This window comes from Mustela erminea, chromosome 16, assembly GCF_009829155.1.
Source record: "Mustela erminea isolate mMusErm1 chromosome 16, mMusErm1.Pri, whole genome shotgun sequence".
Classification (NCBI taxonomy): domain Eukaryota; kingdom Metazoa; phylum Chordata; class Mammalia; order Carnivora; family Mustelidae; genus Mustela; species Mustela erminea.
In genome coordinates, this window is record NC_045629.1 from 31662826 (window position 1) to 31686730 (window position 23905).

Genomic DNA, 23905 nt, shown 5'->3' on the forward strand with positions numbered 1-23905 from the left:
AAGTAATTAAGGGGTGACATCTTCTACAATACTTTAAAACTTCCACACTGTTATTTTGCTTCTAGAGAAAGGGTTACAGAAAAAATTTTTCCGCTTTGATGTAAAGTACAATGGCATGTTACTAATGCATGGGTGTTACATTTCCCTAAAGAATTGTGCTCTTTCTTACATTGGCAAAGCAAGCCTGCCTCTCTATGGTCCACCCTACAGATCTACCCCCAAATCTGAAAAGATACTAAATACAAGCAGATATCTGGGATCTGAAAACAAAGGATTAAAAATATATATATATATATAGATAGATATTTATATATGTATATACACACACACACTCATATATACACATACATTTATATATAAATAAATATCTATTTATTATATTTATATAGTATATACTATATAAATACATTAAATAATCAATAATAAATATATTAAATAATATACAAATATATTATAAAATAAGTAAATATATTTATTATATTTATATTTATTGTAGTTATATGTTTAATATGTTAATATTAATAGTGTATACTATATATTATTATGTTAATAATATATAATATATAATAAAATATAATATAATAACATCATAATGTTATATATTATATTAATATTATATATTGTATATATAATATAAATACATTAAGTATATAACTATAACATATATAGTAAATGGTTGCTTGGATATCACTTCATCCAAACCCTTCCTTATTAGCTCTAAAGAGAATTATGATCACAGAATATAGCAAAACCCACTTACTGAGTGACTGTTCCTGGGCCAAGCATGGCACTCAGTCTCGTGTCTATCTGCTGTCATTTAATTCTCACAGTGACCCATGACCTCAGTACTAGATTAGCCCCATTTTACTGAGGAAGAACTGAGGCTTACTGAGTTTACGTAAACTAAGCAAGTAAGTGGCTAAGTGGTATTCACAACCACACCATTGATTTTACTCGTGTACCTGAGGAAGGCTCATTTCTGGGGGGGGAAGTGGAGGGGATGATTTTCACAAATTAAAAAAATGGAAACAACCCAGAAATGAGTTGAAGAAACCATTGTAACCTATGTAACAGATTTACACTTCGGGTTTTGGAAGCTGGCTTCAATGAAGACCTGTTAATCTTGTCAATTTCTCTAGAAAATTAATTTGCTTTGCAGCAAAGCCTCAGGACAGTGTGTATTAGACATTTCAAACCAGCTAGACCCAGTCTGCCTTTAGTCAGGCACAAATCATACACTTTATAGTAGGGGAAAACCCTGTAAATTAAGACAAAGCAAGGTGAAACATTCTTCATTTAAAGAAAAGCTAGCCCCTTAATATATTTTCTAGCTACAGGGTCTTGACCCTTGAGGATGCTGAAAGGGAAGGAATAACAGGGTTGATTGAGGAAAGGGGGAAACGTCAACTTTAGAAAGGCTGTAGCAGAGGAGCTGGCATTATGATGCCCGTCATGACTTCTGCCTGCCAAAATGAGATTCATTAAAGAAAACTCTTCACTAAATTAAAACCCTCCTCACCAGTCTCCTCCCCTCCAGATGTTAGCAACCCGCTGCTGTTTGACAACATGGCTGTGGGTAATCAGTGGAAATGCTTCATCACATTCTAACAGGAGGGATGACAAGAAGCACGGGGAAATATTTTATTTACTTGTAACCCAAAATGATGGAAACAGCTGACTGATGACTTTTTTTTTTTTTTAAGATTTTATTTATTCATTTGACAGACACAGAGAGATCACAAGTAGGCAGAGAGGCAGGCAAAGATGGAGTGGGAAGCAGGCTCCCCACTGAGCAGAGAGCCCGATGCGGGGCTGGATGCCGAGACCCTGAGATCATGACCCGAGGTGAAGGCAGAGGCTTAACCCACTGAGCCACCCAGGCAGCCCTGACTGATGACTTCTATCAAGAATCCACAAGGAAATGACAGGATGCTCTCACTATGGGAGGCGACTGCTTTCAAGTTCAGATGTGGCGGTTCCTGCTCCAGCGAGATGCCCAGATGCCCTTATGATTCTTCCCTGAAGATGACAGGATGGCTCAGAGGGTGGGAGCAAGGAGGAGCCCGTGGCTCAGAGAGCATCAGGCCCTTTGGTGAACTGTAGTCTCTCCCAGACTGAACAACTCCGGCAGGCGTTTCAGTTTATGGGAAATGGCAGAAAACAGAACTGTCCACGTCAAACAAAAATGAACTCACTGTTCTGCTATGTTGAGTGCTCTCTCAAAGGCACATCTTGTTAGCGAGGTCACGGAACGACACGGCCCCTAGCCAGTGCGGCAGGTGCCTGCACCCGGAAGAAGACAGCGGGGGCCACAGATCTTGTATTCCAGCTCATTCGGAGCAGGAGATTAGCGTGCCCCCTCTGTCACTAAAGTCCCAGGGAATAAGAGTGTCAATACGAGTCACAGTAGCATTTCTTTGCTTGGATCTTTGACTAGACCCTCAGGTCCTTAAAACCAGGGACACAGCTTGTTTAATTAAATTCCCAAATCCTCGTTTAGCTCTTGGCCCTCAGTGGGAACATAATAAATATTTTGAATGAATGAATGAATGAATTTGGTCTTGAGTTGAAAATTGAGGAGGGTACTTTCTTCGTTCTCTCTCTCTCTCTTTTTTCTTCACTCTCTTTGACGATGCTTTGGTCAGCAAGGGTCCAGGGGTGCCTCTTGCTAAGGTAAAGTCATTACCCTTAGGAGACTAGATGTGCCCCGTATACAAGAGGGGAGGAGACTTGGGGTGAGCTGCTTTGCTCACTCTGCCCCATGGCTTAGGGGAGAAGGGAATCTTGTAGTTTTTTTTATATTTGTCCTGAAGCCAGTCTGGGGCTAAAACTCCAAGTCAGAGTTCTCAACCTTTGCTGAATCTTAGAAGCTACTGGGGCGATGTAAAACAACTCCTGGGTGGGTCAGTTGGCTGAACCTCTGCCTTTGGCTCAGGTCAGGATCCTGCGGTCCTGGGATCGAGTCCCACAGAGGGCTCCCTGCTCAGGGTGGGGAGCCTGCTTCTCCCTCTTCCTTCTGTTCCTGCCTGCCTGCTTTCTCTCTCTCAAATAAATAAATGAAAGCTTAAAAACAAAACAAAAACAACACCAAGCTCTTACCCCCGACTCATCACATCAGAATGCCGTCTGGTGATTCCAAAGCAAATGATGCTTGGTGGCGATCTCTAGGGCACAGCTGCAGTCAGGGACCACGGCTCCAGTGCAAGGTGGTTCTCAGCTTCGTGATGCATTAGAATCACTTGTGATTGTTCCCAGTGTGTCAACACCTGGCCCCATTTCCAAAGTGGGAGTCGGGAGTTCAGCTTGAGTTCACACTTCTGTTTTGACACAGGGTTTTGAAAAACAGCAAGGATTGAAGAGAACCCTTTGGCTGGGGGATGGGCGTGGCCTCTCAGAGAGCAATCAGGATGCTTGTTAAGAACACACGTTCCCGAGTCCTCCCGATACTTCCCGAACCCGACTCTCAACCAGGGGCGTGGGGATCCGCGTTTCTGCGTAGAGCTGCGGCTGATTGTCAGGACGAGGAGATGATTCCAGCCGGGTTTCTCAGAGTGTGGCCCTCAGGCCGGCAGCATCAGGACAACCTGGGAACGGGTTAGAAACACAATTTCGGGGGTCCTACTTTAGACCTACTGAATTCAAGCAGCCCTGTAGGTGATTCTGATGGCCACTGGAGCTCAACAACCACAGCTCTAGTTCCCTGCTTCTCAGAACGTGGAGCCCAGACAAATGGCCTTTCCTGGAGCTTGTTAAAAATCCAACTCTCAGCACCGCCCCCCGAAGATCTAAGGAGCCAGAGTGCCCGTGTTAGGCTGTCCCCGGGCGGTAGGGATTGCACTGCGCGGCTTGAGAGAACTCTGCTTATTAACAAAGTAAATATCACTTCACTGTGGAAAAAGAAAAATGTAAACTCCTTTAAGGCGGAGCGGAATTCCCAAATCAGTCATAGGTCTCTACTTAATTAAAGAAAAACGGAAGCAGATCCCTTGGACCTGTACTAATATAATCAATAGATCCCAGCATTGTGTTTTTAATTCAGCTTCAGGAAAGGGTTCAGGTAAGATTCAATATGATCTTCTAACTCCTGTCCTGTATTCGTTCTTCTTTCCCCAGGTTTTCCTCATTCGATATAGAGTCTATCGAATTACCGTACCATGTTATCTTATATACATGTAAAGGTATGACCTGGGGAGGGAGGGGGAGAGGAAGGAGGCAGAGGGAGAGAGACTGGATTGATAGAGGTGCTTTAAGGAATTGGCTCACATGATGATCATGAGCCTGGCGAGTCCGAAATCTCTAGGGCAGCCTGGCAGCCGAGCAATGCCAGCAAGAGTTGAAGTTGTGGTCTTGACTCCAAAGGCGGTCTGGAGGCACATTCCTTCCTTCTTGAAGGATGTTAGTCATTTTTCTCTTAAGGCCTTCAACTGATTGGGTGAGACCCCCCTATAGTGTGGAGGGTAGTTTGCTTACTCAAATTCTACCCACTCAAACCTGCCTTCAGTAAAGTTTCTTACAGCTGCAACTAAAACCGCTCCTCACGTGTGCGGGTCTTCCTTCACCTTCCACATTGGCCCTTGGGGTTTAAGTCAACTCAGCCTGAACCCTGGTTTCAAGGCCTGGGTCAGTCAGAAGTCCTTTTCACTCTTTTTCAGTTTGCCTGCCTAACTTCCTCGTGACTGCATCTGCTCCACTTCTGGGTCCAAAAGGGCCCGTGAGTCGTGGCCCCTGCTGTCTGGAAAGACAAGTTCAGATCAGGCAGAGACAGGAGAACGACTGTCTTGAGGACTGACTCCTTTTAATTTGGAGGCATTTCCCCTTTGGGCATTGTGTTTAAAATGAGAGAATGATTTCTGGTGGTAGCAGGGAGATAATTTTGCACAGGCAAGACTCTGAAGCTGGTGTAGTTTTGCCTGGCTTAAAAAGAGAAGAGAGGTTTAATTTATGAGAGGGTGGGTACGTGTAGTCCTTGAGAGCTGCCCAGATTTTTGCTTTGGCCTGTCTTCATTGCCATGCACGTAGGTCACCTTATGCCACCACCACTGGGGCCCAATCCCTGGCGGCCGAGGAAGTCATGCAAAACACTATGCAAATGACAGCAGTTCCCAAGATGCAATCTGGCCACCGTTTGTGTAGGTGGATGATGCTTTCCGGAGGTGGGGGGGCTCTGTGCCAGAATCTTGAATACTACTCTTATGTTGATCCTCAGTTGTCACAGAATTGACTCCTTCCAGCTGGCTCCCGTGTCCTTTTGACATGGCTTTGTTGTTCATTCTTCAAGCATTTCTCTGATTTCTGGTCCAACAAGATGTTCTAGGTTTATCCTGTACTTTCTCTGCAGCAGCCTTGCAATTGCCATTTCTGTAAGGAATTCTGGCTTATTTTGAAGTAGAGTGGTATTTAAAACAGGGTCTGGTTGCTGTTCTGCTCATTACTATTGGGCTGTGCTTACTGATGTGTGCTCATGGCTCCCCGGCCCTTTCAGTAGACAGAGCTACGGGGCATACACGAATGCTCCCCCATATATGTTTCTGTATCTAAACATTATCTGTCTACCTATCATCTACCTATTTATCAAAAACCAAAAGGTCACCCTGATAATTCACAACACTCTGGGGTTTGAGCTGGTTCCCATTATCCTTTTTTGTTGTTGTTTTTAAAAGATTTTATTTATTTATTTATTTATTTGAGAGGAAAGAGTGAGAGAGAGAGAGTGAGAGAGCACGAAGTGGGTGGGGGGCAGAGGGAGAGGGACAAGCAGACTCTTCAGTGAGCAGGGAGCCCGACACGAGGTTTGATCCCAGGACCAATGTGTAACCTATGTGTGTAACTAATCCCCCATCACTTCTGCTGCCTCCTTCTCAGCGTGAATACCTCCTGATCCAGCCAGTCTTCCAACCCTCCATGGCCCTAGTGGATACCTTCTTCACCCGCCTGGGCTCCACAACCTCTGAAAGCTCCCCCTACTGCCCTCAAGCACGGGTGCCCTTCCCACCCTTCTTAGACTGTGACACCCCTTGGTGAGATATCCCTCTGTGTGGATGGCAGGATTCTTTTTTTCTTTTTTCTTTTCTTTTATTTTTTTAAAAAAGATTTTATGTATTTATTTGAGAGGGAGAGCAAGAGAACATGAGGGTGGGGAGTGGCAGAGGGAGAGGGAAAGAAGCAGGCTCCCTGCTCAGCCGGGATCCCGATGTGCCGCTCGACATGGGGCTCGATCCCAGGATCCTGGGATCACAACCTGAGCTGAAAGGCAGATGCTTAACCAACTGAGCCACCCAGATGTCCCCGGAGGGTTTCTTTTAAGGGAGAAAATATTAGAAGTGGTTTTAGAAAGAATTGCTTCCTTCTCTTGTTTTAAGCGAAAATCCTATAAAGCACGGGCAAAGCATCGCGGTCATTTGAAACCGTCGAAGTGGTATGCAGACTTCTCCAGCATGCAGCTGGATGACCCTGCCTACCATGGAAGGGCTTGAACTCTTCAGCATGACTTAATTTTCAATGTAAATGGGCTTCCAGTAGCTGTTTTGTTACCGAGCCGAGCAGAGCCGAGCAGGTTGCTCATGCAGCTTTTCTCTTTAGATTTTGTCCATAAAAGCCCAGAACTCTCTCCTAGAAAAGTGCTCTGTTGCTTTCTGTGGCGCCTGTCTTATATTCCTAAAATTGTTTCCCTTGGTTAGTTGAGTCTTTCTTGCCCTTGAACCCAAATGGAAAATTGCTGGTGAAAACCCCGTCCGTTCATGCCAGCGTGTGTTGAGTGGACACATTAGGAGATGGCTGTTTAGCTGAGCATGGAAAGGCACTGAGAGGAAGCCTGCTGTGTCCACACAGCTTCCCACAGCAGACCCCAGATGGCTTCTCTAACTTTCCCAAGCTCACAGAGGGGCTGAGAGGCACAGCTGAAACCCTTACTTCAATGTGTCTAGTTGTGATGGCTAATTTTATGTGTCAACTTAACTGGGGTGCCCACATGACTGATTGACTATGATTCTGGGTGTGTTCATGAGGGCACTTCTAGAAGAAACACTTGAATTGGTGGATTGAGTAAAGCCGATGGCCTTTCCTAATGTGGTGGGCATCCTCCAATCTATCGGAAGCCTGAGTAGGACAAAGAGATGGTTCAATTCACTCTGTATCTGATTGCTTGAGCCGGGACACTGATATTCTCCTGTCTTCTGTGCTTCTGGGGCTCAGACCTTCAGACCTGGACTGGGATCTCCACCATTGGCTCACACACCTGCACACTATACCTTCAGCTTTCCTGGGTCTCCAGCCAACAGATAGCAGACTGTGGGACTCCTCAGCCTGCATAGCCATGTGAACCAATATCATTTTCTCCCCCTAAAGATTTATTTATTTATTTGAAAGAGAAAGAGAGTGGGTGGGGTGGTGAGGAGGTGGGAGGTTATGAGGGGGAGAGAGAGAGTCCTAAGCAGACTCTATGCTGAGTGCAGAGCTTGAGCCCGACATGGGGCACGATCTCTAGACCCTGAGATCACAACCTGAACCGAAACCAAGAGTCACATGCTCAACTGACTGGGCCACTGAGGTGCCCCACGTGAACCCATATCTTATAATAATAACCTTTTAATAATAATAAATAATATATAATCTCAAAATGGTTCTCTCTCTGGAAAACTCTAATAGAGCAGTTGTTACAAGTTCACACTGAAGGTGGTACATACAGCATGTGTGAGTTTTTACTGAATTTGAGAATCCATGTGAGAAGTAAAAGAATAATTAAATCAAATATTTGGAGGGGAAAAAATCATACAGGTCAAGGGAGCAAGATGACAGAAGCATTTTAAGGGCAGTCTTCGATTTAGCGTATGGCTGTTGGAGGGATTTACGGTCCAACAAGGACTGGGGCATCAGGTGAAATGTTGCCAAAAGATGAGGCTCCTCAGTCCCAAGGAAGATTGATGTGTTATAAGCCCAAGACAGAACTCTGTCTAAAGAGAAAGCTCATTTTCTGGATATACAAAGTTGTCCAAAAAAATCCATGAAACACTTTGCTGCTGTTCAGAAACTAAGAGTAGGAAATAAGTGCAGACCCTAATAGAAGTGAGGACAGAGAATCAGCCCAAAGAGGGACCTGGGAGTCTGCACACCCCAGTGATACTCAAGTCATCTCAGGGGACACCAGAAGGAAACATGGCTTTGCATGCTATGCTGTGTAGAAAACAGACAGGACAAAGAAATTTAAATTAAATGGTGGTAGCTTGTTTTTTTTTTTTTTTTAAGATTTTATTTATTTACCTGACAGAGAGTAGGCAGAGAGGCAGGCAGAGAGAGAGGGGGAAGCAGGCTCCCTACTGAGCAGAGAGCCAGATGCGGGGTCTGATTCCAGGACCCTGAGATCACGACCCGAGCCCAAGGCAGAGACTTTAACCGCTGAGCCAGCCAGGCATCCCAAATGATGGTAGCTTGTTAGTTTAAAGCCTACATAAAAGGCAATCAGAAGGTATGAGCATCTAGACCCCTTGGCTCGCTCAGTTGGTAGATCATGCAACTTTTAATCTCAGGGTTAAGAGTTTGAGTCCCATGTTTTTAAGTAGAGATTACTTAAAAAAAAAAAAAAAGTATGACTATCAGACAGCCAGAAATTAGAGTTAACCTATTCTTCAGTTTTACAAACTTTGTTTAAAAATTAATATTTCTGCTATAAAAGCGCATGGTAAATATTTTAATTACAGATCTTTATCATAGTCCTTTAGTTGCAGTTCCCCAAATCCTCAGACTGTGAAAATTGAAGTTAAAGGAAAAAAAATTTTTCTTAAAAAGGAAAATCTTAAAGCACATAGATTGTTTGGGACAGCTGAGCGGCATGCCAGGCCAATGGCGCAGCCAAAGACCAGGTGAGCTGGAACGATGGAGACTTCAGAATTTTAGATGTGGATGGATACTCTACAAAGTACTCGGAAAACCTGGCCTGAACAGATACGAAGTTATTTTCCCATTTCATCTGATTATTTTTTTCTGCCGCAGAAATATTAAGGTGTGTGATTATGGGCTGCTTCTTGGCTCTCTTTTCAGATACATTCTATTGCCCACGAATGAAGAAACAGCCATTTGAGAGACTTCTTAATATTTTCTTTTCCTGATCCTCCCAGTTTTGGTTTAAAGCAGATGTTTCCATTATCCCAGAACTGTGCCCCAAAATAGGATGGGAATGAACAAGTGCCAGGTAGAAAGGAGCAAAGACGCACAAGGAATAACTTGCCACGTTCTTGATCTTTTCCCACTTGCCTTCTTCTTCTTCTTTTTTTTTAAAAGATTTTATTTATTTATTTGACAGAGAGATAGAGAGAGATCACAAGTAAGCAGAGAGTCAGGCAGAGAGAGAGGAAGGGAAGCAGGCTCCCTGACGAGCAGAGAGCCCGATGTGGGGCTCGATCCCAGGACCCTGAGATCATGACCTGAGCCAAGGCAGCGGCTTAATCCACTGAGCCACCCAGGCACCCCCCACTTGCCTTCATTTATGATTCTACTTCTTCTTTGGTCTTCAGAGTTCACTAGAGAACTCCCAAGTGAGAAAAAGAATTCGTTCCCACCCGGAACTTTTTCCTATCCAGAAATAGTAAATTGTTTCATATATTATTAATAATGTAACTTCCGCATCTCTTGCCACATGGGCTCCCAGCCCCCGCTTTCTAGGATTCTTCCTTTTTGTACCTGGGAATTGTTACCTGCCAGAGTCTTGAAGTGTTCTTCTTCCTTACATGACCTTCCTTGTGAGTCTTCTGGCACTAAATACGCCATGATATTAAAATAGAATAGATTATATAATGCGAACACGAATGAATTTGTACACAATCTATTGAGTAAGATAATGTAAATAACATATGTAACACATTTCCTGGCCTTCTCTTGAGACTCCGTAACTGTGTGTCATCATCATTATGACGACAACCATGATGGTGGTTATTATTGTTCTAGTATCCAGAATCCCTACACAGACTTGTCATCGTCCCATGTTCATTTCCCTGGGTTCTTCTCATGCTTTCTGATACTTTTTGCAGGGGCCAAAGCAAAGGCAGGGATGGCTCCCTCATTCTCTTGGAACCTCACGAAGCAGGCTGATTTCCAACATGTCTAGGTCTTACCATACATGCAATATTCATCTGGGTAACGACACACAGCCTCCCTAGGACAAACAATTTTGTATAGCACGCACTTGGGGGGCAGAAAAGCCCTTCAGACTTATCCCAGAAAGGGGTCATGTTCCTTCCTCATAGATTAGCATTGTTAATTCCTCTTTTTCCTTTCTTCCAAGAAAGCCCACCTTTCCCATCCCACAAAAGAAAAATAAATCTTAACTCTGAGAACACCTCCATATGTTCCAAATTTGGCTGCCTTCTTGACTCTCCTAAAAGCAAATTTGAAAAATTATACCTTTCTTTTCCAAGGAAAATTTATATAACCTATGAATTATTTAGCCTTCAATCCCTACAGAGTCTTCATACATTTTGTTTTATTATCTTAATAACAAATGTGTATTGCAAACAAGTTAGAAAATAGATGCCAATTTCCATAAATTAAAAAAGGAAGTAAAATTATGTATACTTTTGACATCTAGGATTTGTTCTGTTAGCATGTAAATGTGGTGACTTCCATGTTTTCTCATATAGTCCAGTTCTCGGGACGGGATTATCATGTACATGCCATTTTGAACCTGAATTTTAAAATTTTAATTTAACATATTTTGAAAATCTTTGCCTGTTAATAAATACAATCTGATGTGGTCCCAACATTGAGGTTCAATCTGGAAGGGAGGAGAGATAGGCATAATGGCTAATAGTCCTACTGCGGATTCATCAGCGTCCACACGGAGCTTGAAAACATGTCACTCTAGCAGAGAGGCCATTGTATCTCTTTTAGCTCCCTTACCTTGTTGTTCTTCTTAGCTCATCTCCTCTTAATGACTTTTATGTGCGGTCGGTGGGTTGTCCACCCTCCCCACCAGAATATAAGCTTTGTGAGAGCTGAGATTCTATTTCATTTGTTATATACCTGGCAGTAGAACTATATTGGGTACAAAACCAGCACTCAAACAAAATTTATTGAATTTATAAAGAAAGAATTCACATCAGGGGTGCCTGGGTGGCTCAGTGGGTTAAAGCCTCTGCCTTCTGCTCAGGTCGTGATCCCAGGGTCCTGGGATCGAGCCCCACATCAGGCTCTCTGCTCAGCAGGGAGCCTGCTTCCCCCTCTCTCTCTGCCTGCATCTCTGCCTACTTGTGATCTCTGTCTGTCAAATTAAATAAAATCTTTAAAAGAAAGAAAGAAAGAAAGAATTCACACGATGATCTACAATGATGTTTTTGTTCACTTATTTGGTATCTTCTTTATTGTCTAGCCTTCTCCACTAGGATGTAAGCCTAATTCCTGACACAGTAGGTCCTCAATAGATAGTTTTTTTTTTTTAAGGTTTTACTTATTATTTGACAGAGAGAGAGAGAGAGACATCACAAGTAGGCAGAGAGGCAGGCGGGAGTTTGGGGAACAGGCTCCCTGATGAGCAGAGAGTCCGATGTGGGGCTTGATCTCAGGACCCTGAGACCATGACTTGAGCCGAAGGCAGAGGCTTAACCCACTGAGCCATCCAGGCACCCCAGTAGTTTTTGATGAATGAATGAATAAGTAAATTGTATCCTCACTTGGTATGACTATAACAAAGTCGATTGTGTCAGAAACATTGTTAACAAATGTCCATGTTCTTCCCACATTTCTCAGCATCCCATGTAGAGAGAGAGAGAGAGACAGAGACACACAGAGAGAGAGAGAGAGAGAGAGACTGCAGCCATGTGACAAGTTCTGGCCAATGGATTATGAAAGGAAATAACCTGTGTTACTCTGGGGATGAGGCAGTTATGAACCAGCATACTTCTTGCCTCTCTTTCTTTCTCTGGCTTGGGACCTTAAGGGCCAGGTGTTTCAGCTGACATAGCTTAGGGTGGAAGAAAGACACCCATGCCACATCAGATTGTAGGTAAGTGAGAGAAACAAAGTTTTTTGGGGGGTTAATCCACTGATATTTTAGAGTTTGTCTTTTTAGGGCTTACAGCAACATAACCAAGACTATCCTGACTAGTACGTATATAAAACCAGATACAATGCAGATATAATATAAAATTAGAAATGTGTTCTTTGGCCATGGACTTCAACAAATCTAATCCACATAAACTAGGATGTAGCCCATGATTTTGAACTCGTGGTTTTATTTGCTTTTATGACACCCATACTGCTGAAAGGAAAGGATAGAGCCTGAAAATGTTCTGAATATAAATGAGATTTCTTTAGATGTGTCAGGGGTTTGAAATAAAATATTTTAGTTTATTATACTATCTAGATTGTTTCTATTGTAAATTCTAATTTCACCTAACCCATAGGTTGTTTATAATTTTGAACAGGAGCAATTCCTTCAGAGCTATAGTAAGAAACAAATTCTTGTACTCTTGGGGTGTCATATATTCAAGCTGACAGCTGCAAAGATGGCAAGCATGAGTTAGAGAGTGCTATTGGCTTGCAGGAGTCAATCATTTCCCTACGCAGAAGTTTCCAAACTTTCTCAGCTCCTCTTTAGAGTCAACCAAGTAGCTTATTCATGGGCCCCAGGCCAAAAAATATATAAAAACATTTCAGATTATTATGTACTCAGGTCCGAATAAATTACCAGTAGTAATTTGTGCCTGACAGATGTTGTCACATTTCCCTCAAAAATTTAAAACTTCCTGCTGGGCCCGTCTGATTCACTGCAGTGACTTAGGGCACCTCAGCATGCAAAGTTTGAGAGCTCTATATTTCTTTGATTTCATATTTGTGAGGATTTGAGGAGCCCTATCTTTTGAAAAACTCCTGGCCTTTTGGGAGCTTCTGTATTGTTGTAGAGAAATCTGAGTATCTACTGACAACATACCGAAAGGTAGTAACTTGAGCTTCCAGTGAAATTTGGAGCATTTGTTGAGTTTGTTGAAATTGTGGGCATTGTTCTGTATATTTCACATTTCACGGAAGAAAGTCATCAGAGTAGATGACAACAGGCCAGTCCCTAGACAAAAGAGTGAAGTGGGTAAGCTAGTCTTGGTGCTTCCAACCTCTGTTCTCTTGGCTTCCAGGAGTCCATGCTCTTGGGCATTTCCTGTGACCTCTCTGGGTAATCCTTCACAGCTTCTTTGATCAGCTAATCCTTGCACTGGAGCTCTTAACAGTTGACATTCTTCAAGTCCTGATCTTAGGTTTCAATTATAGTTTATAAGCAGATGGCTTCCCAAACCTTTAATTTTTTTTTCTTCATACTGTGTTTCCCTTTTAAAATCACTTGAGTCCTTTAATAAAAGAAAGTCAACATTGCCAGCCATGTGTAGAGATCTTGGGAGGACAGAAGGCTGGGGTAGTCAGGAGGTATTTCCTCAATGTTCCTTCCCTCAAGTCCCATTGAGGGAAGCTAGATCCTATGAAGGGAGTGGAAGCATTATAAGTCTGGGTGGTGACCAGCAGTATAGCGAGGGGGGCTCTCATAAGGCAGGACCCAAAGGAGGAGACACATGGTACCCACACATGATGTCTGAGGAGACAACCTCAGAGAAACTTGAGAGGCAAAGCTTCCACTTTTTGCAGTATGCTGGACCAGGGGGTTCTTCACTCTAGACTCACAGGAGAATCACCAGGGAGATTTTTTTTTTTTTTTTAAATGCCAAAGTCCCACACTGACCAATAAAATCAGATTTAGGAAGAGAGGTTTGAGTATCATTTTAAAAAGCTCCTGGGGGATTCCAGTGATTAGTCAGAGTTGAGAGCTGCTTTGCTAAAGGAAGCTGACCTGAGAAACCAGTAGAGATGAGGGTGGGGAACACTGAATTTGAACCTCTTCTGGTCTACCAGCGCATTCAGGGACTAGGTTCTGGATCTGCAGGCAGACATCTTGCCATAAACCCAACATGAAGGACTGTGGAATTAAGATATGGAAAAGAGCGTTTCTTGATGACATCACTTGAGACATTCCCGAAGCTAGCAATGTGTCTAAAAACTTCAGTTTTGTATCCCATACTTTCTCTCTTACTTAAGCAAGTATGGCTTGGGTTTACTGCCTTTGTAAAGGGAGACAGCTGAGGGCTGCTTTCATGGTTTTTACTCCCTATTTCTCCCTTCCTCTTCAGAGACTTCAAGAGGCATTTACCTTTTATGCCTTATATTAAGGACTTTGTTTTTGCTTTGTTTGGCAGGGTCTACTCCCTGTGTCCCAATATTTGTTCTCCCTTTCTTTCATGTAGAAAGCTCGGCTGGCTAGAAAAATAAAGACAATTTTGAGTCTCCATTGCAACTATGGCCAGAAGACTGAGTTTTGGCCAACAGGATGCAAGCAGAAAGATAATGTGATAGCATCCAGAATTCTTAAAGATGGCAAGACATTCTTCCACCATTTTGTTATCTCAAACATGGATGTCGCCATTTTTGACTCAAGGATAAGGCCATACTTTAGGAATGGGACAAATGGAAAGTGCAAATCCTGGGAATTCCAGGAAGCAGAGCCACCACATTGACTCTGGCCTGACGCTTCCAGAGTTCATTTATGTGAAAGAGAAATACTTTCTATCTTATTAAGCCTATACTATTTGGGGTTTTCTGTCACTCAAAGCTGAATCTAATCCCAGCTAATAAGCCCTATTAAGTTTCATCTTGATAGACTTGGGCCATTACTTTGTGTCTTTGGGTACTGATGTCATCATTCAACATCTCTACCCCATCCAGCTCTCTGTCATCTGTTAATAAGATCAGTGTGCCATCTGTGCCTCCATCTGAGTCATTAATAAAAATAGGATCTGGAGAGGGCTAAGAACAGCAATCTCCAGCCTACTACAGAGAGCCCTCTCTTTGGGTGATCTATGCATCCGCAGGTGGACACAGGTGGTGGGTGGTACAGAAGGAAACTGAGGAGTGTCTGCCATAGATCCATGCATCTCAAGCTTTGGTGCATATCAGAACCACCCAGAAGGCTTGTTAAAACACAGACTTCTATGGGGTGCCTGGGTGGCTCAGAGGGTTAAGCCTCTGCCTTCGGCTCAGGTCATGATCTCAGGGTCTTGGGATGAAGTCCTGCATCAGGCTCTCTGCTCAGCGGGGAGCCTGCTTCCTCCTCTCTCTGCCTACTTGTGATCTCTGTCAGGTAAATAAATAAAATCTTTAAAAAACAAACAAGCAAACAAAAAAAACAGACTTCTAGCCCTCAGCCCTGGAGTATCTGACTTTATATGCCTAGGTTGAGGCCCAAGTAATTGGTTTTCTAATTAATTAGTAATTAGAAGTAAGTAATTGGTTTTCTAATAAATCCCAGGTGATGCTGATACTGGTGGTTCAGTGACCACACTTTGAGAACTATTACTCTATGAGTTTTATTTGGAAGGTGAACTACAAAAGAGAGAGAATATTTAAAAGTGGCTTGACCATGGAAGAGAATAAGAGGGGATAGCTAGCACAGTATCAGGGAAGGTTGGATTCTGATAGGACTGGGGCCCTGCATTGTGGCTTGTAGGAAAGAGACCAGTAAGGCTGGGCACCGATGAAAGCAGACTGGACCATTTGCTTTGAGGAGGCTGTGGGAGCTCTTGTCCAGTGGCTTTTCTCTCTTCTCAGGGAAGATATGCAAGAGCATTAACGGATGTGAGGGACAGTAGCTATGTGAGGAGAAATTATGAAGGAGTTTTTGCCCATGCAGTGTTCCAGTGTTCCGGGGGAGTGTAAGACACTATGTGTAATACATAGTTGCTGTGATACACTCTAGGGAAAGATAGGAAGACTCCAGCAGGTTGAGTACCCCTTTAAGGAGTTAACTGACTAATGTTCATATTTGTACACTACTAAGAACATCTAGATATTAATCTTTCAGCACTTCTGGGGAAGATATGGCACGATATCCATCAAGATGTCTCCAGGCCCAGGGATGCCTGGGTGACTCAGTGGGTTAAGTGTCTGCCTTTGGCTCAGGTCATGATCCCAGGATCCTGGGATCAAGTCCTACATCAGGATCCTTGCTCAGTGGGAGCCTGCTTCTCCCTCTGCCTGCTGCTCCCCCTGCTTGTGCACGCTCTCTGTCTCTGTCTCTGTCTCTGTCTCTCTGATGATTAAAAAAAAAAAAAAAAAAAGTCTCCAGGTCCAGAAAAGTACTTGGTGAATGCTCAGTTCACAGTAGAGGGGCATGTGAAGTTCAGTTTGTAGTTTAGATGGTCCGCCCTGGAATGAAATGAGTTTGTTAGCTTTTACATGGGCATGTTTTTTGTTAATGTGTGACTGTCTTAGGAGAGATAATGCTTTATACATGGTTGGAGTATCACACCTTAAAACAGAAAAAGACTACAAGTGTATAAGCACCCAACCTTGAAAAGCAGTGTGGAAACTTCATTCTTTCCAGAGTAGTTGCAAGAAATTCCAACGGGTGTTGCCACATATATGCGCATTTAGGCATACTTCTGACACATTCGAACAGCCAGAATCATGGTTTCGCAGGCTTCTCTTTGGGCATGTGAAAAATAGGGGAATAAATCTGGAGGCATTTGGAATGGCTTCCCACCCCCACCAGAGAGGTAGGGATTGGCCTAAGATCACTGTTGGTTCTGAGAGGAAGAAATTAAAACCAGTAGAAAAGCAGAGGACAGCTCTATCCCTAGAACAGCTCCCCAGAGGACAGGGTGGTGACCAGCTGTCCCCACGTGCTTGGGAATAAGGAGGTGCCAGGGATGTGGGATTTTCAGTGCTAAGCCTCTGGTAGTCTAGGGCAAACCAAGACAAACTGATCGCCCAAGCAGGGGCTGCCCCTGGTGCAGGGGGAGGAGAGACCCAAACAACAATGAGCGCAGCAGGAGTGAGGGCTGTTTTGGTCAGTGGGAGGAGAAACCCGGCGTGGCGAGGCCCGCCCAGCCCCGTGTTGGGTGTGGTGCTCACCTGGAGGACTGGTGCCGTCCGCGCTCGGAAGGCTTCATCACTTCCGAGGAAAGGGCTCCTCGGTTTCCTTTTGTACCAGGTCCTGCAGGTCACTAGCCAGTTTGCAAGTTGTGTAGGAAGCGAGCTGGGGTTTCTGTTTTTATTTCTAGGAGGCCTGATGAAGAGATGAAGACAGGCTCTCTCTCACTCCTTCCTCACTCCCTTATCCCTTCCCCCCTTCCCTCTCCAAGATCCTCTCTCCTCTTCTCCCTTCTTCTGTCCTGCTCCCTCTTTCTGCATCTCCTCCCTCCTTTTCTGCCCCTTACCCCCCTTTCTGTTTTTTCCTCCCCCAGTCTCCATCCCTGTCTACCCCCTCCCCCCCTTTCCTCCCCTGTCGCCCTCCCACTGTCCTCTTCTCCCCAGTCCCGTCTTCCCCCTCCTTCTCTCCGCCCTCTCTCTTCTTCCTTCTCCTCCCCGCCCCCCTCTTCTGTCTCCTCTTTCTGGTTCAGCAAACCCCACTCGAGGTGTTTCTTTACACGTTCGTTTTCTAAAGGCCACGCTGCCTTGGCACACGTGTTAGTGCACACAAACCCCAGCTTGGCTCAGACGCAGCGTTTCCACCCGGGATGCGTTTCTCCCCACAAGGAAAAGGGAGCAGAGGGAACCGATAAAGTATGCAGGAAAGTTTAAGAAAGTGGCAGAAATGCCAGCTAAGGAATCCCCCGAAGAGAAGAAGCCACACGGAACTGGACATCAAAGGGAAAAACCCCAGGGAAGATGAAAAGGGAGATCATTGTAAGATACGAGAGTTTTCAAATCGAGGGGGTAGTGACAGACACTTCGGCGGAACCGAGGGAGAGTTAAAACCGGGGAGGGTGGGTGGTGCCCCGAGGAGGGTCCCCGGACAGATTTCTCCTGTGGCAATTTATATTCTCTCCAGGTGACTCTTCTTTCCTTCTTGAATGTTGACATCAAGAGTTTCAAACGAAAGGGGGGTTTCCCTGCGGGTTTTCCGCGCGCTTCGGCCGCGCCCCCGACCAGCGGCGGGGAGTGCCGGGAGGCAAGGCGGCCCCGGGGCCAACGCCGCCGAGTTCCGAGGGTGACGCCTTCGAGCCGGTGTTCGAGCGGCCGTTCCGGGGCTGGAGGGGACCTTCGAGAAGCGGCCGGGCTCCGCCGAGTCCTCCCCGGGCCGCACCTCCTGCCGGGGCGGTGGAGCCCAGCGCAGCTCGCGGGGGTGGGGCGGGGCGGGCGAGGCGGCGGGGACTCGGGCTCGGGCTCGGGGCTCCCGGCCTTCGGCTGCAGGGACGCCGCCCTGCCGTCGCGCAGGGTCGGTGCCGCGGGGCCGCGCGGGAAAGACGCAGCCTCTGAGATTTCCGACGTATTTCTCCTTCTACCGGGAGCTGCCGAAGCCTTAAGAATGAGGCCCGGGAACCGGGGTCGGAACCAGGCAGGGATTCCGCCCCAGGGGCTGAAAGGATGCTCAGGGCTCTGGTGCCTGCAGGTAATCAGGACCGCCCGCTGCTGCAAGTCTAGGCAAAGCCCTCTGAGCTTCTTGGGGTGGGGGCGGGGAGAGGATGCTGTAAATACAAAGCATGATCTAGCTGGGGGAAAAAAAATTATTTTTAAAGCTCAGAGAACTTGGCAGCCTGCGTGTGTTTGGTCCCGAGTTATATTAAACTAAGTGATGAATGACTTGCAGGCAATGAGGCAGAAAGGCAAGACAGAAGTTTCCAAGTGGCTGCCAGTATATCCAAAGCAAGGGCATCAAACTCTGGTGTCCTCCTGCTTTCTTGCTAAAACAGCCTTACAGAGTAAAGGTTGCTCCTCGTTGAAGCTCTGCTTTAACAATATTGACAGAACAGGATCGCTGATACATGATTTAAAAACTATTGTGAATATCTAGACAGTTACAGTGGTCACTTTTATGAAATAGTAGGCATTGAAACATTTTGTTGGGGTGCTTGTGACGTCAATTCAGGTCTGCCTTGGAAAACAGACCACATTTGCGTGTGTTAAGATAAACGTTTCCCAGCAAGATAAATATTTAGAATATTTAAGAAAACGATGACAAGGTCAACATTTTATGAAGGGCAGAGTTAATTGAAATTATTGTTGGATGGTGAATATTTAATTTCAAAAGATGTGCATCTATCATTACCGTTCTCCTTTGTAACCGGTTAAAACTTAATTAAAATCTATTTTTAGCAGGTTTTTACCGAAGAGTCCACTAGAGGGCAGCATTCGATAAAGGTTTAATAGGAATCCGCGTTAACAGTAATTTACAAATATCACAGAAGTTTAATTTGTTTTATTAACAATGATAATAATAGAAACTACTATCTTGCTTCCATCGGCACAAAAGAAACCATACATGCTTGGTTGCTACATGGGGTAAATAGTTGTTAAAGCAGCAGATCCTAAGTTGGAGAGGGTGTGTGTGTTTTACAGTTTTCAAGATGGAAAAAGCAATCAAAGGAACTAAAAACAATTTAGGTAGTACTTTACAAGCCCTGGATTGATCCCATCGGCTTGCTAAAAAGGAGTTTGGTTGTTTTAACCCAATCTACAACACACTATTTACCCTCCCTGGGAAACCATCCAAATTTGGCTGCATTCCATATTGCTAGGAAAAGCTTAGAGTCAGAGCCAGCTGCCTGTTTGACTGAGGTGGCAGAACAGCACGAGGAGAGGTTTCAGGCTATTTTCCAGGGGCTAGAAACATCCCTGCCACACCTGTTGTGCAGTAATGATCAGGAGGTGGCCGGGGAGATATGCCTGGTGCAGAGAGTTTAGTCAATAAATGTTGGTTTCTCTTTTCCCTGTAATCGTCTCCTGACTTGTGATGTTGCTTAAATTTGTGTGTTGTACTTATAATTAAAAAAATTAAAGAAATGCATGCACATGGCAAACAAACAGTATAAGAGGATACATGATTGAAACATCTTTCAGACCCCCATGGCATACCTCTCCGGAGGTAACCTCCAGCCATGACTTTCTGTGTAGTATTTAGAACATTCCAATGCAAAAACATGCCTATATAAGCATATGTATACACTGTACACATTTTTATACAAATAGGAGCATATTATATCACTGGTAGTCTGTATCTCACTTTTTAAAATTCAACAATGCATGTTAGAAATCTCCTTATCTTATTGTTTACCTTTTTCAATTTTATTTCTCAGTGGCAGGAACTACATACCCCCCCTCCCTTTTTTTCTCTTAGTGTCAGAGAGTACTATCAACATAGGAAGTGTTTAATAACCACTCTGGGATTGATTGGGTGAAATGCCAGTCTGCCCCTGATGAGGTAGGACAAGAAAGATGGAAGAGTTCGAGTCACACTGAGGAATTTGTTTTGTTCATTTCCAAAAATAAGTTAAAAAACCAAACTCCTTCCCCCAAGAACTAGGGACGGTACATCGGGTAATCAGTTATACTGGTATTTTTCTTAGCCCCTGATGCTTGAAATTGACTGCAAAAATCTTGCATTATTTTGGTCTGTGGGTTGTCTCAGCTCCTTTCACTTCTTTTATTCGTCAGTTTGGCAGGTGTTCATAATCTCATTACTATGACTGCGTGATGACAGGGTATGAAGGGGCAGCATTCATGTAAGTCTAGTGGTTCCGCGCTATGTAGCACTGATGATGGTCCTCAATTTTTACCCCCTTGAGCCTCTATCAGAAGGCCCTGGGCCCCTCATCCCTCATTTTAAAGATTGTGTATTAGGATAGATGAAATCACAAACAAAAATCTTAGTACTTTTTACGATATATCTTTTGTTTAGTGTTTAGAGCCTTGATTTGAGGAACCCTTTTTTTTTTGTTCCCAAAAGATCTATGTATTTTATCATTTAGAAAAAAATCATACCTAAAGACTTGATTGTGAAATAACCTCTTAATTTTTTTTTTTTCAAATCTTTGCATAGTTTTAACAGTGAGCTACAACCATTTCATACTGAATGAAGCCTCAGTCTGTTTGGTTGGGGTAGGATCACAGTGAATCTGAAATGTCGCTTTCCTTCCAAGGATTCAGGTGTCAGCCAACCGGACTGTTGTGCTCCCACTTTCTTGCTGCTGGGCCTTATCCTCTTTGTTTCTCCTCAGAAGTTCTACCGGTTTCTTAAGGCACAGCTTCAATGCTACTATTTGCATTCAAGCCAGTAGACTCTGAGGCACTCCATGTGCAGAGATGGATTCGTGGCTCTGGGGAGACAACATGGATAAGGCTTGGTTTCTTCCTTGCAGTAGCTTTTGGGTGATGGGGACCACAACCACATGGGCAGTGCTGCAAGGGAGGCCTCCCCTGTGCTGTGGGAGAACACAGAGGGAATGACTAATTTGTACTGGGGATGAACATGTGTCTTCTTAGAGGTGATGTTCAAGTTGGTTTTTCAAGAGTTTGAAGCCCTTGGTTGACCAGTTGTTTGTTAATCGAAGGCTGTTCCAGGTCTGAACAAAGGCTGTAGATATTTTCTAATGTTGAGAAATGGGAGAATGAGGGAGAGTCTTTGTCTAAGGGTAGGGTGCTATGGAGGAGGCTAGAGGTAGACCATGTGTAAGTTCTGAAGAGCCTGAATTGTCCTGCTCTTGGAATGGACAGCCGTGGAAGAATTCTATGTAGGGGATGATTGGATGGATGACGATTGCGTGAGTTACAACAGGGATCATACGATGTCCAGGCAGGGGGAGAAGATTATGTTGGTCTTGTACATACTGAGTTTAGGGTGCATCAGAGACCTCTCACTCACCGGTGATTCCTGGTAAGATTTTGGGAGCTCAGAGGAGTCGAGAATAGGGATTTCTGAGTGAAAGATTAATAAAAATTTCCCCCTTCTTCATGAAAAATAAAATGACCTGGAGCTAACTTTTTTGCTCTGTTTGCCTGGAAACCCAGCAGAGGTGAATGCTAGCTCTGTTTTTAGGCCACGCTGCTCGTGGTAAGCATGCGCTGTGGTTGCTAAGCTGAGTCTGGGCTGGGAGGGCCATGAATGAATGTACCTGCCTGGAGAGAAGGCACAGCTCTGGGCTTCCTGAGCTCCATGGGCACTAGCTGGGTTCTCCCTTCACTGACTCCTGGAAGCTGTGGTTCTGGGGCTGTTCCAGTGGAGATGGTTCTCGAGGGATGGGGCTTCTAAGCAAGGGAGGCTCCTGCACACCCTCGCTGAGACTGTGTTTGTAGTCTCTCCTCTCTGACCTGGGGCGCACAGCCTTGAAACCAGTTCCCTGCAGACTGGGGACACCCCTACAGCCATGCTGCTGCTTTTGCATCTCAGTGAGGCCGGCACTAGCTGAGGCTCCGGGGTTCCGTAAGTCTTCTATAAGGGGGGACTATAAAAAGTGGACATTGTGGAGGTCAGTACTGAATTTATTGGCAAAAAGCCAATTTCTTCTCTTCCTTCTCATAAACGAGAATACTCTGGCTTTGTGTGATCAGATCCTACTAAACCTCAACAGCGAGGACGGTGTGTGTCCTTGGTGCCGAGCGCGGTCTGTGCCAGTCACATAACAAATGCTCAGTCAGTAACTGTTGCAGTGGCTCAGTCAGCTAAGCGTCCATCTTTGGCTCAGGGTCCCGGGATGGAGCCCTGCATCGGGCTCCCTGCTCAGCAGGCAGTCTGCATCTCCCCCCTTCTCCCTCAGCCCCTCTCTCCGCTTGTGCTCTCTCCCACTCACTCTCTCTCTTAAGTAAATTAATAAAATCTTTAAAGAAATAAATATTTACTGGTTACCTTCCATATTTCAAATTACTCTGGTGTCAACGTACAAATATGTGTCAATATAGGTTGAGGAATTCATATTTTATTAGAAAACCGAATGAATTTTGTGACCTAAGCCGAAGGCAGAGGCCTAACCAACTGAGGGAATGATGGATAAACGACTGACGAGGCTGAATGTTGTCTTAGAGCAGCAAGAGTGAAGCCTCGATTTGGATTCATTTTTTGTTTGAGAAGGGAGGCTGAGGGAGAGAGAGAGAATCTCAAGCGGGCTCTGTGCCCGGTTTGGAGCCGGATGCAAACTTGATCCAATGACAAGATCATGACCTGAAGAGAAATCAAGAATTGGACACTTAACTGACTGAGTCACCCAGGGGCCCCAGGATTCATTTTTTAAAGCATGTCTTTGTAACTTGTTTTCGGAGTTGTATTTAAATTCTCAAATTTTCCTCTCTGTCTCCCAGCTAATCACCAATTACCGTCATCCTCTTCATCAGCACAGTTAGCACTTAGTAAGCACATATTATATTTGCCAGGAATCATGCTGAGTGCTTTATGCGGATTATCTAACCGAATCTTCGTAACAGCCTCATTGGCTAATTACTAAACATATCCTCATTTTACAGGTGAGAAAACTAAGATGGTAGAACCAGGATTCAAACCTGACGTCGGACTCCAGAGCCCGCCTTCTTAATCGTTCCGCCGTTCTTCCTCTTGCTGCTATCACCTCAGTGGCATGTAGGCGAAATATACTCTATCTTCTTGGGTCATCAAAAGGACAAAAATACAAAATACAAAAATACAAAAATGTGTGTATGTCTGGAAGTAAAGGAAAGTAAATTATTCTTCAACTGCAATACAGTGGACTGAGGACTGAGAAAGTAAAAATGCTTAGTTCTTCTTTTTTGTTTTTTTTTTTTAAAGATTTTATTTATTTATTTGAGAGAGAGAGAATACAAGAGGGGAGAGGGCCAGAAAGGCAGAGAAGCAGACCCCCCACTGGGCAGGGAGCCCGATACGGGACTCGATCCCAGGACCCTGGGATCATGACCTAAGCCGAAGGCAGATGCTTAACCAACTGAGCCACCCGGGTGCCCCCAAAATGTCTAGTTCTTATTTATAAATCTGGTAACTGAGAAGTCACTTAATGTTCTGTGTAAGGCTTTAAAAGCACATAGGAAGCAAAAAAAAAAAAAAAAAAGAAGTCATTTTAAAATTATCAAGGACCTGAATTGACATTTTTCCAAAGAAGATACACAAATAACTAACAGTCAT

At 44.4% G+C, this 23905-nt stretch overlaps 1 long non-coding RNA gene across 1 annotated transcript in view; it reads left to right on the forward strand.

The window, feature by feature from the left end:
• The window catches only part of LOC116574807, a 32828-nt gene extending 31096 nt beyond the window's left edge, over positions 1-1732 (forward strand). Inside the window, exon 5 of the long non-coding RNA XR_004279495.1 lies at positions 1704-1732. This is a non-coding gene — a long non-coding RNA (uncharacterized LOC116574807). The remainder of the gene's footprint in view (positions 1-1703) is intronic.
• Positions 1733-23905: the final 22173 nt, after the last annotated feature.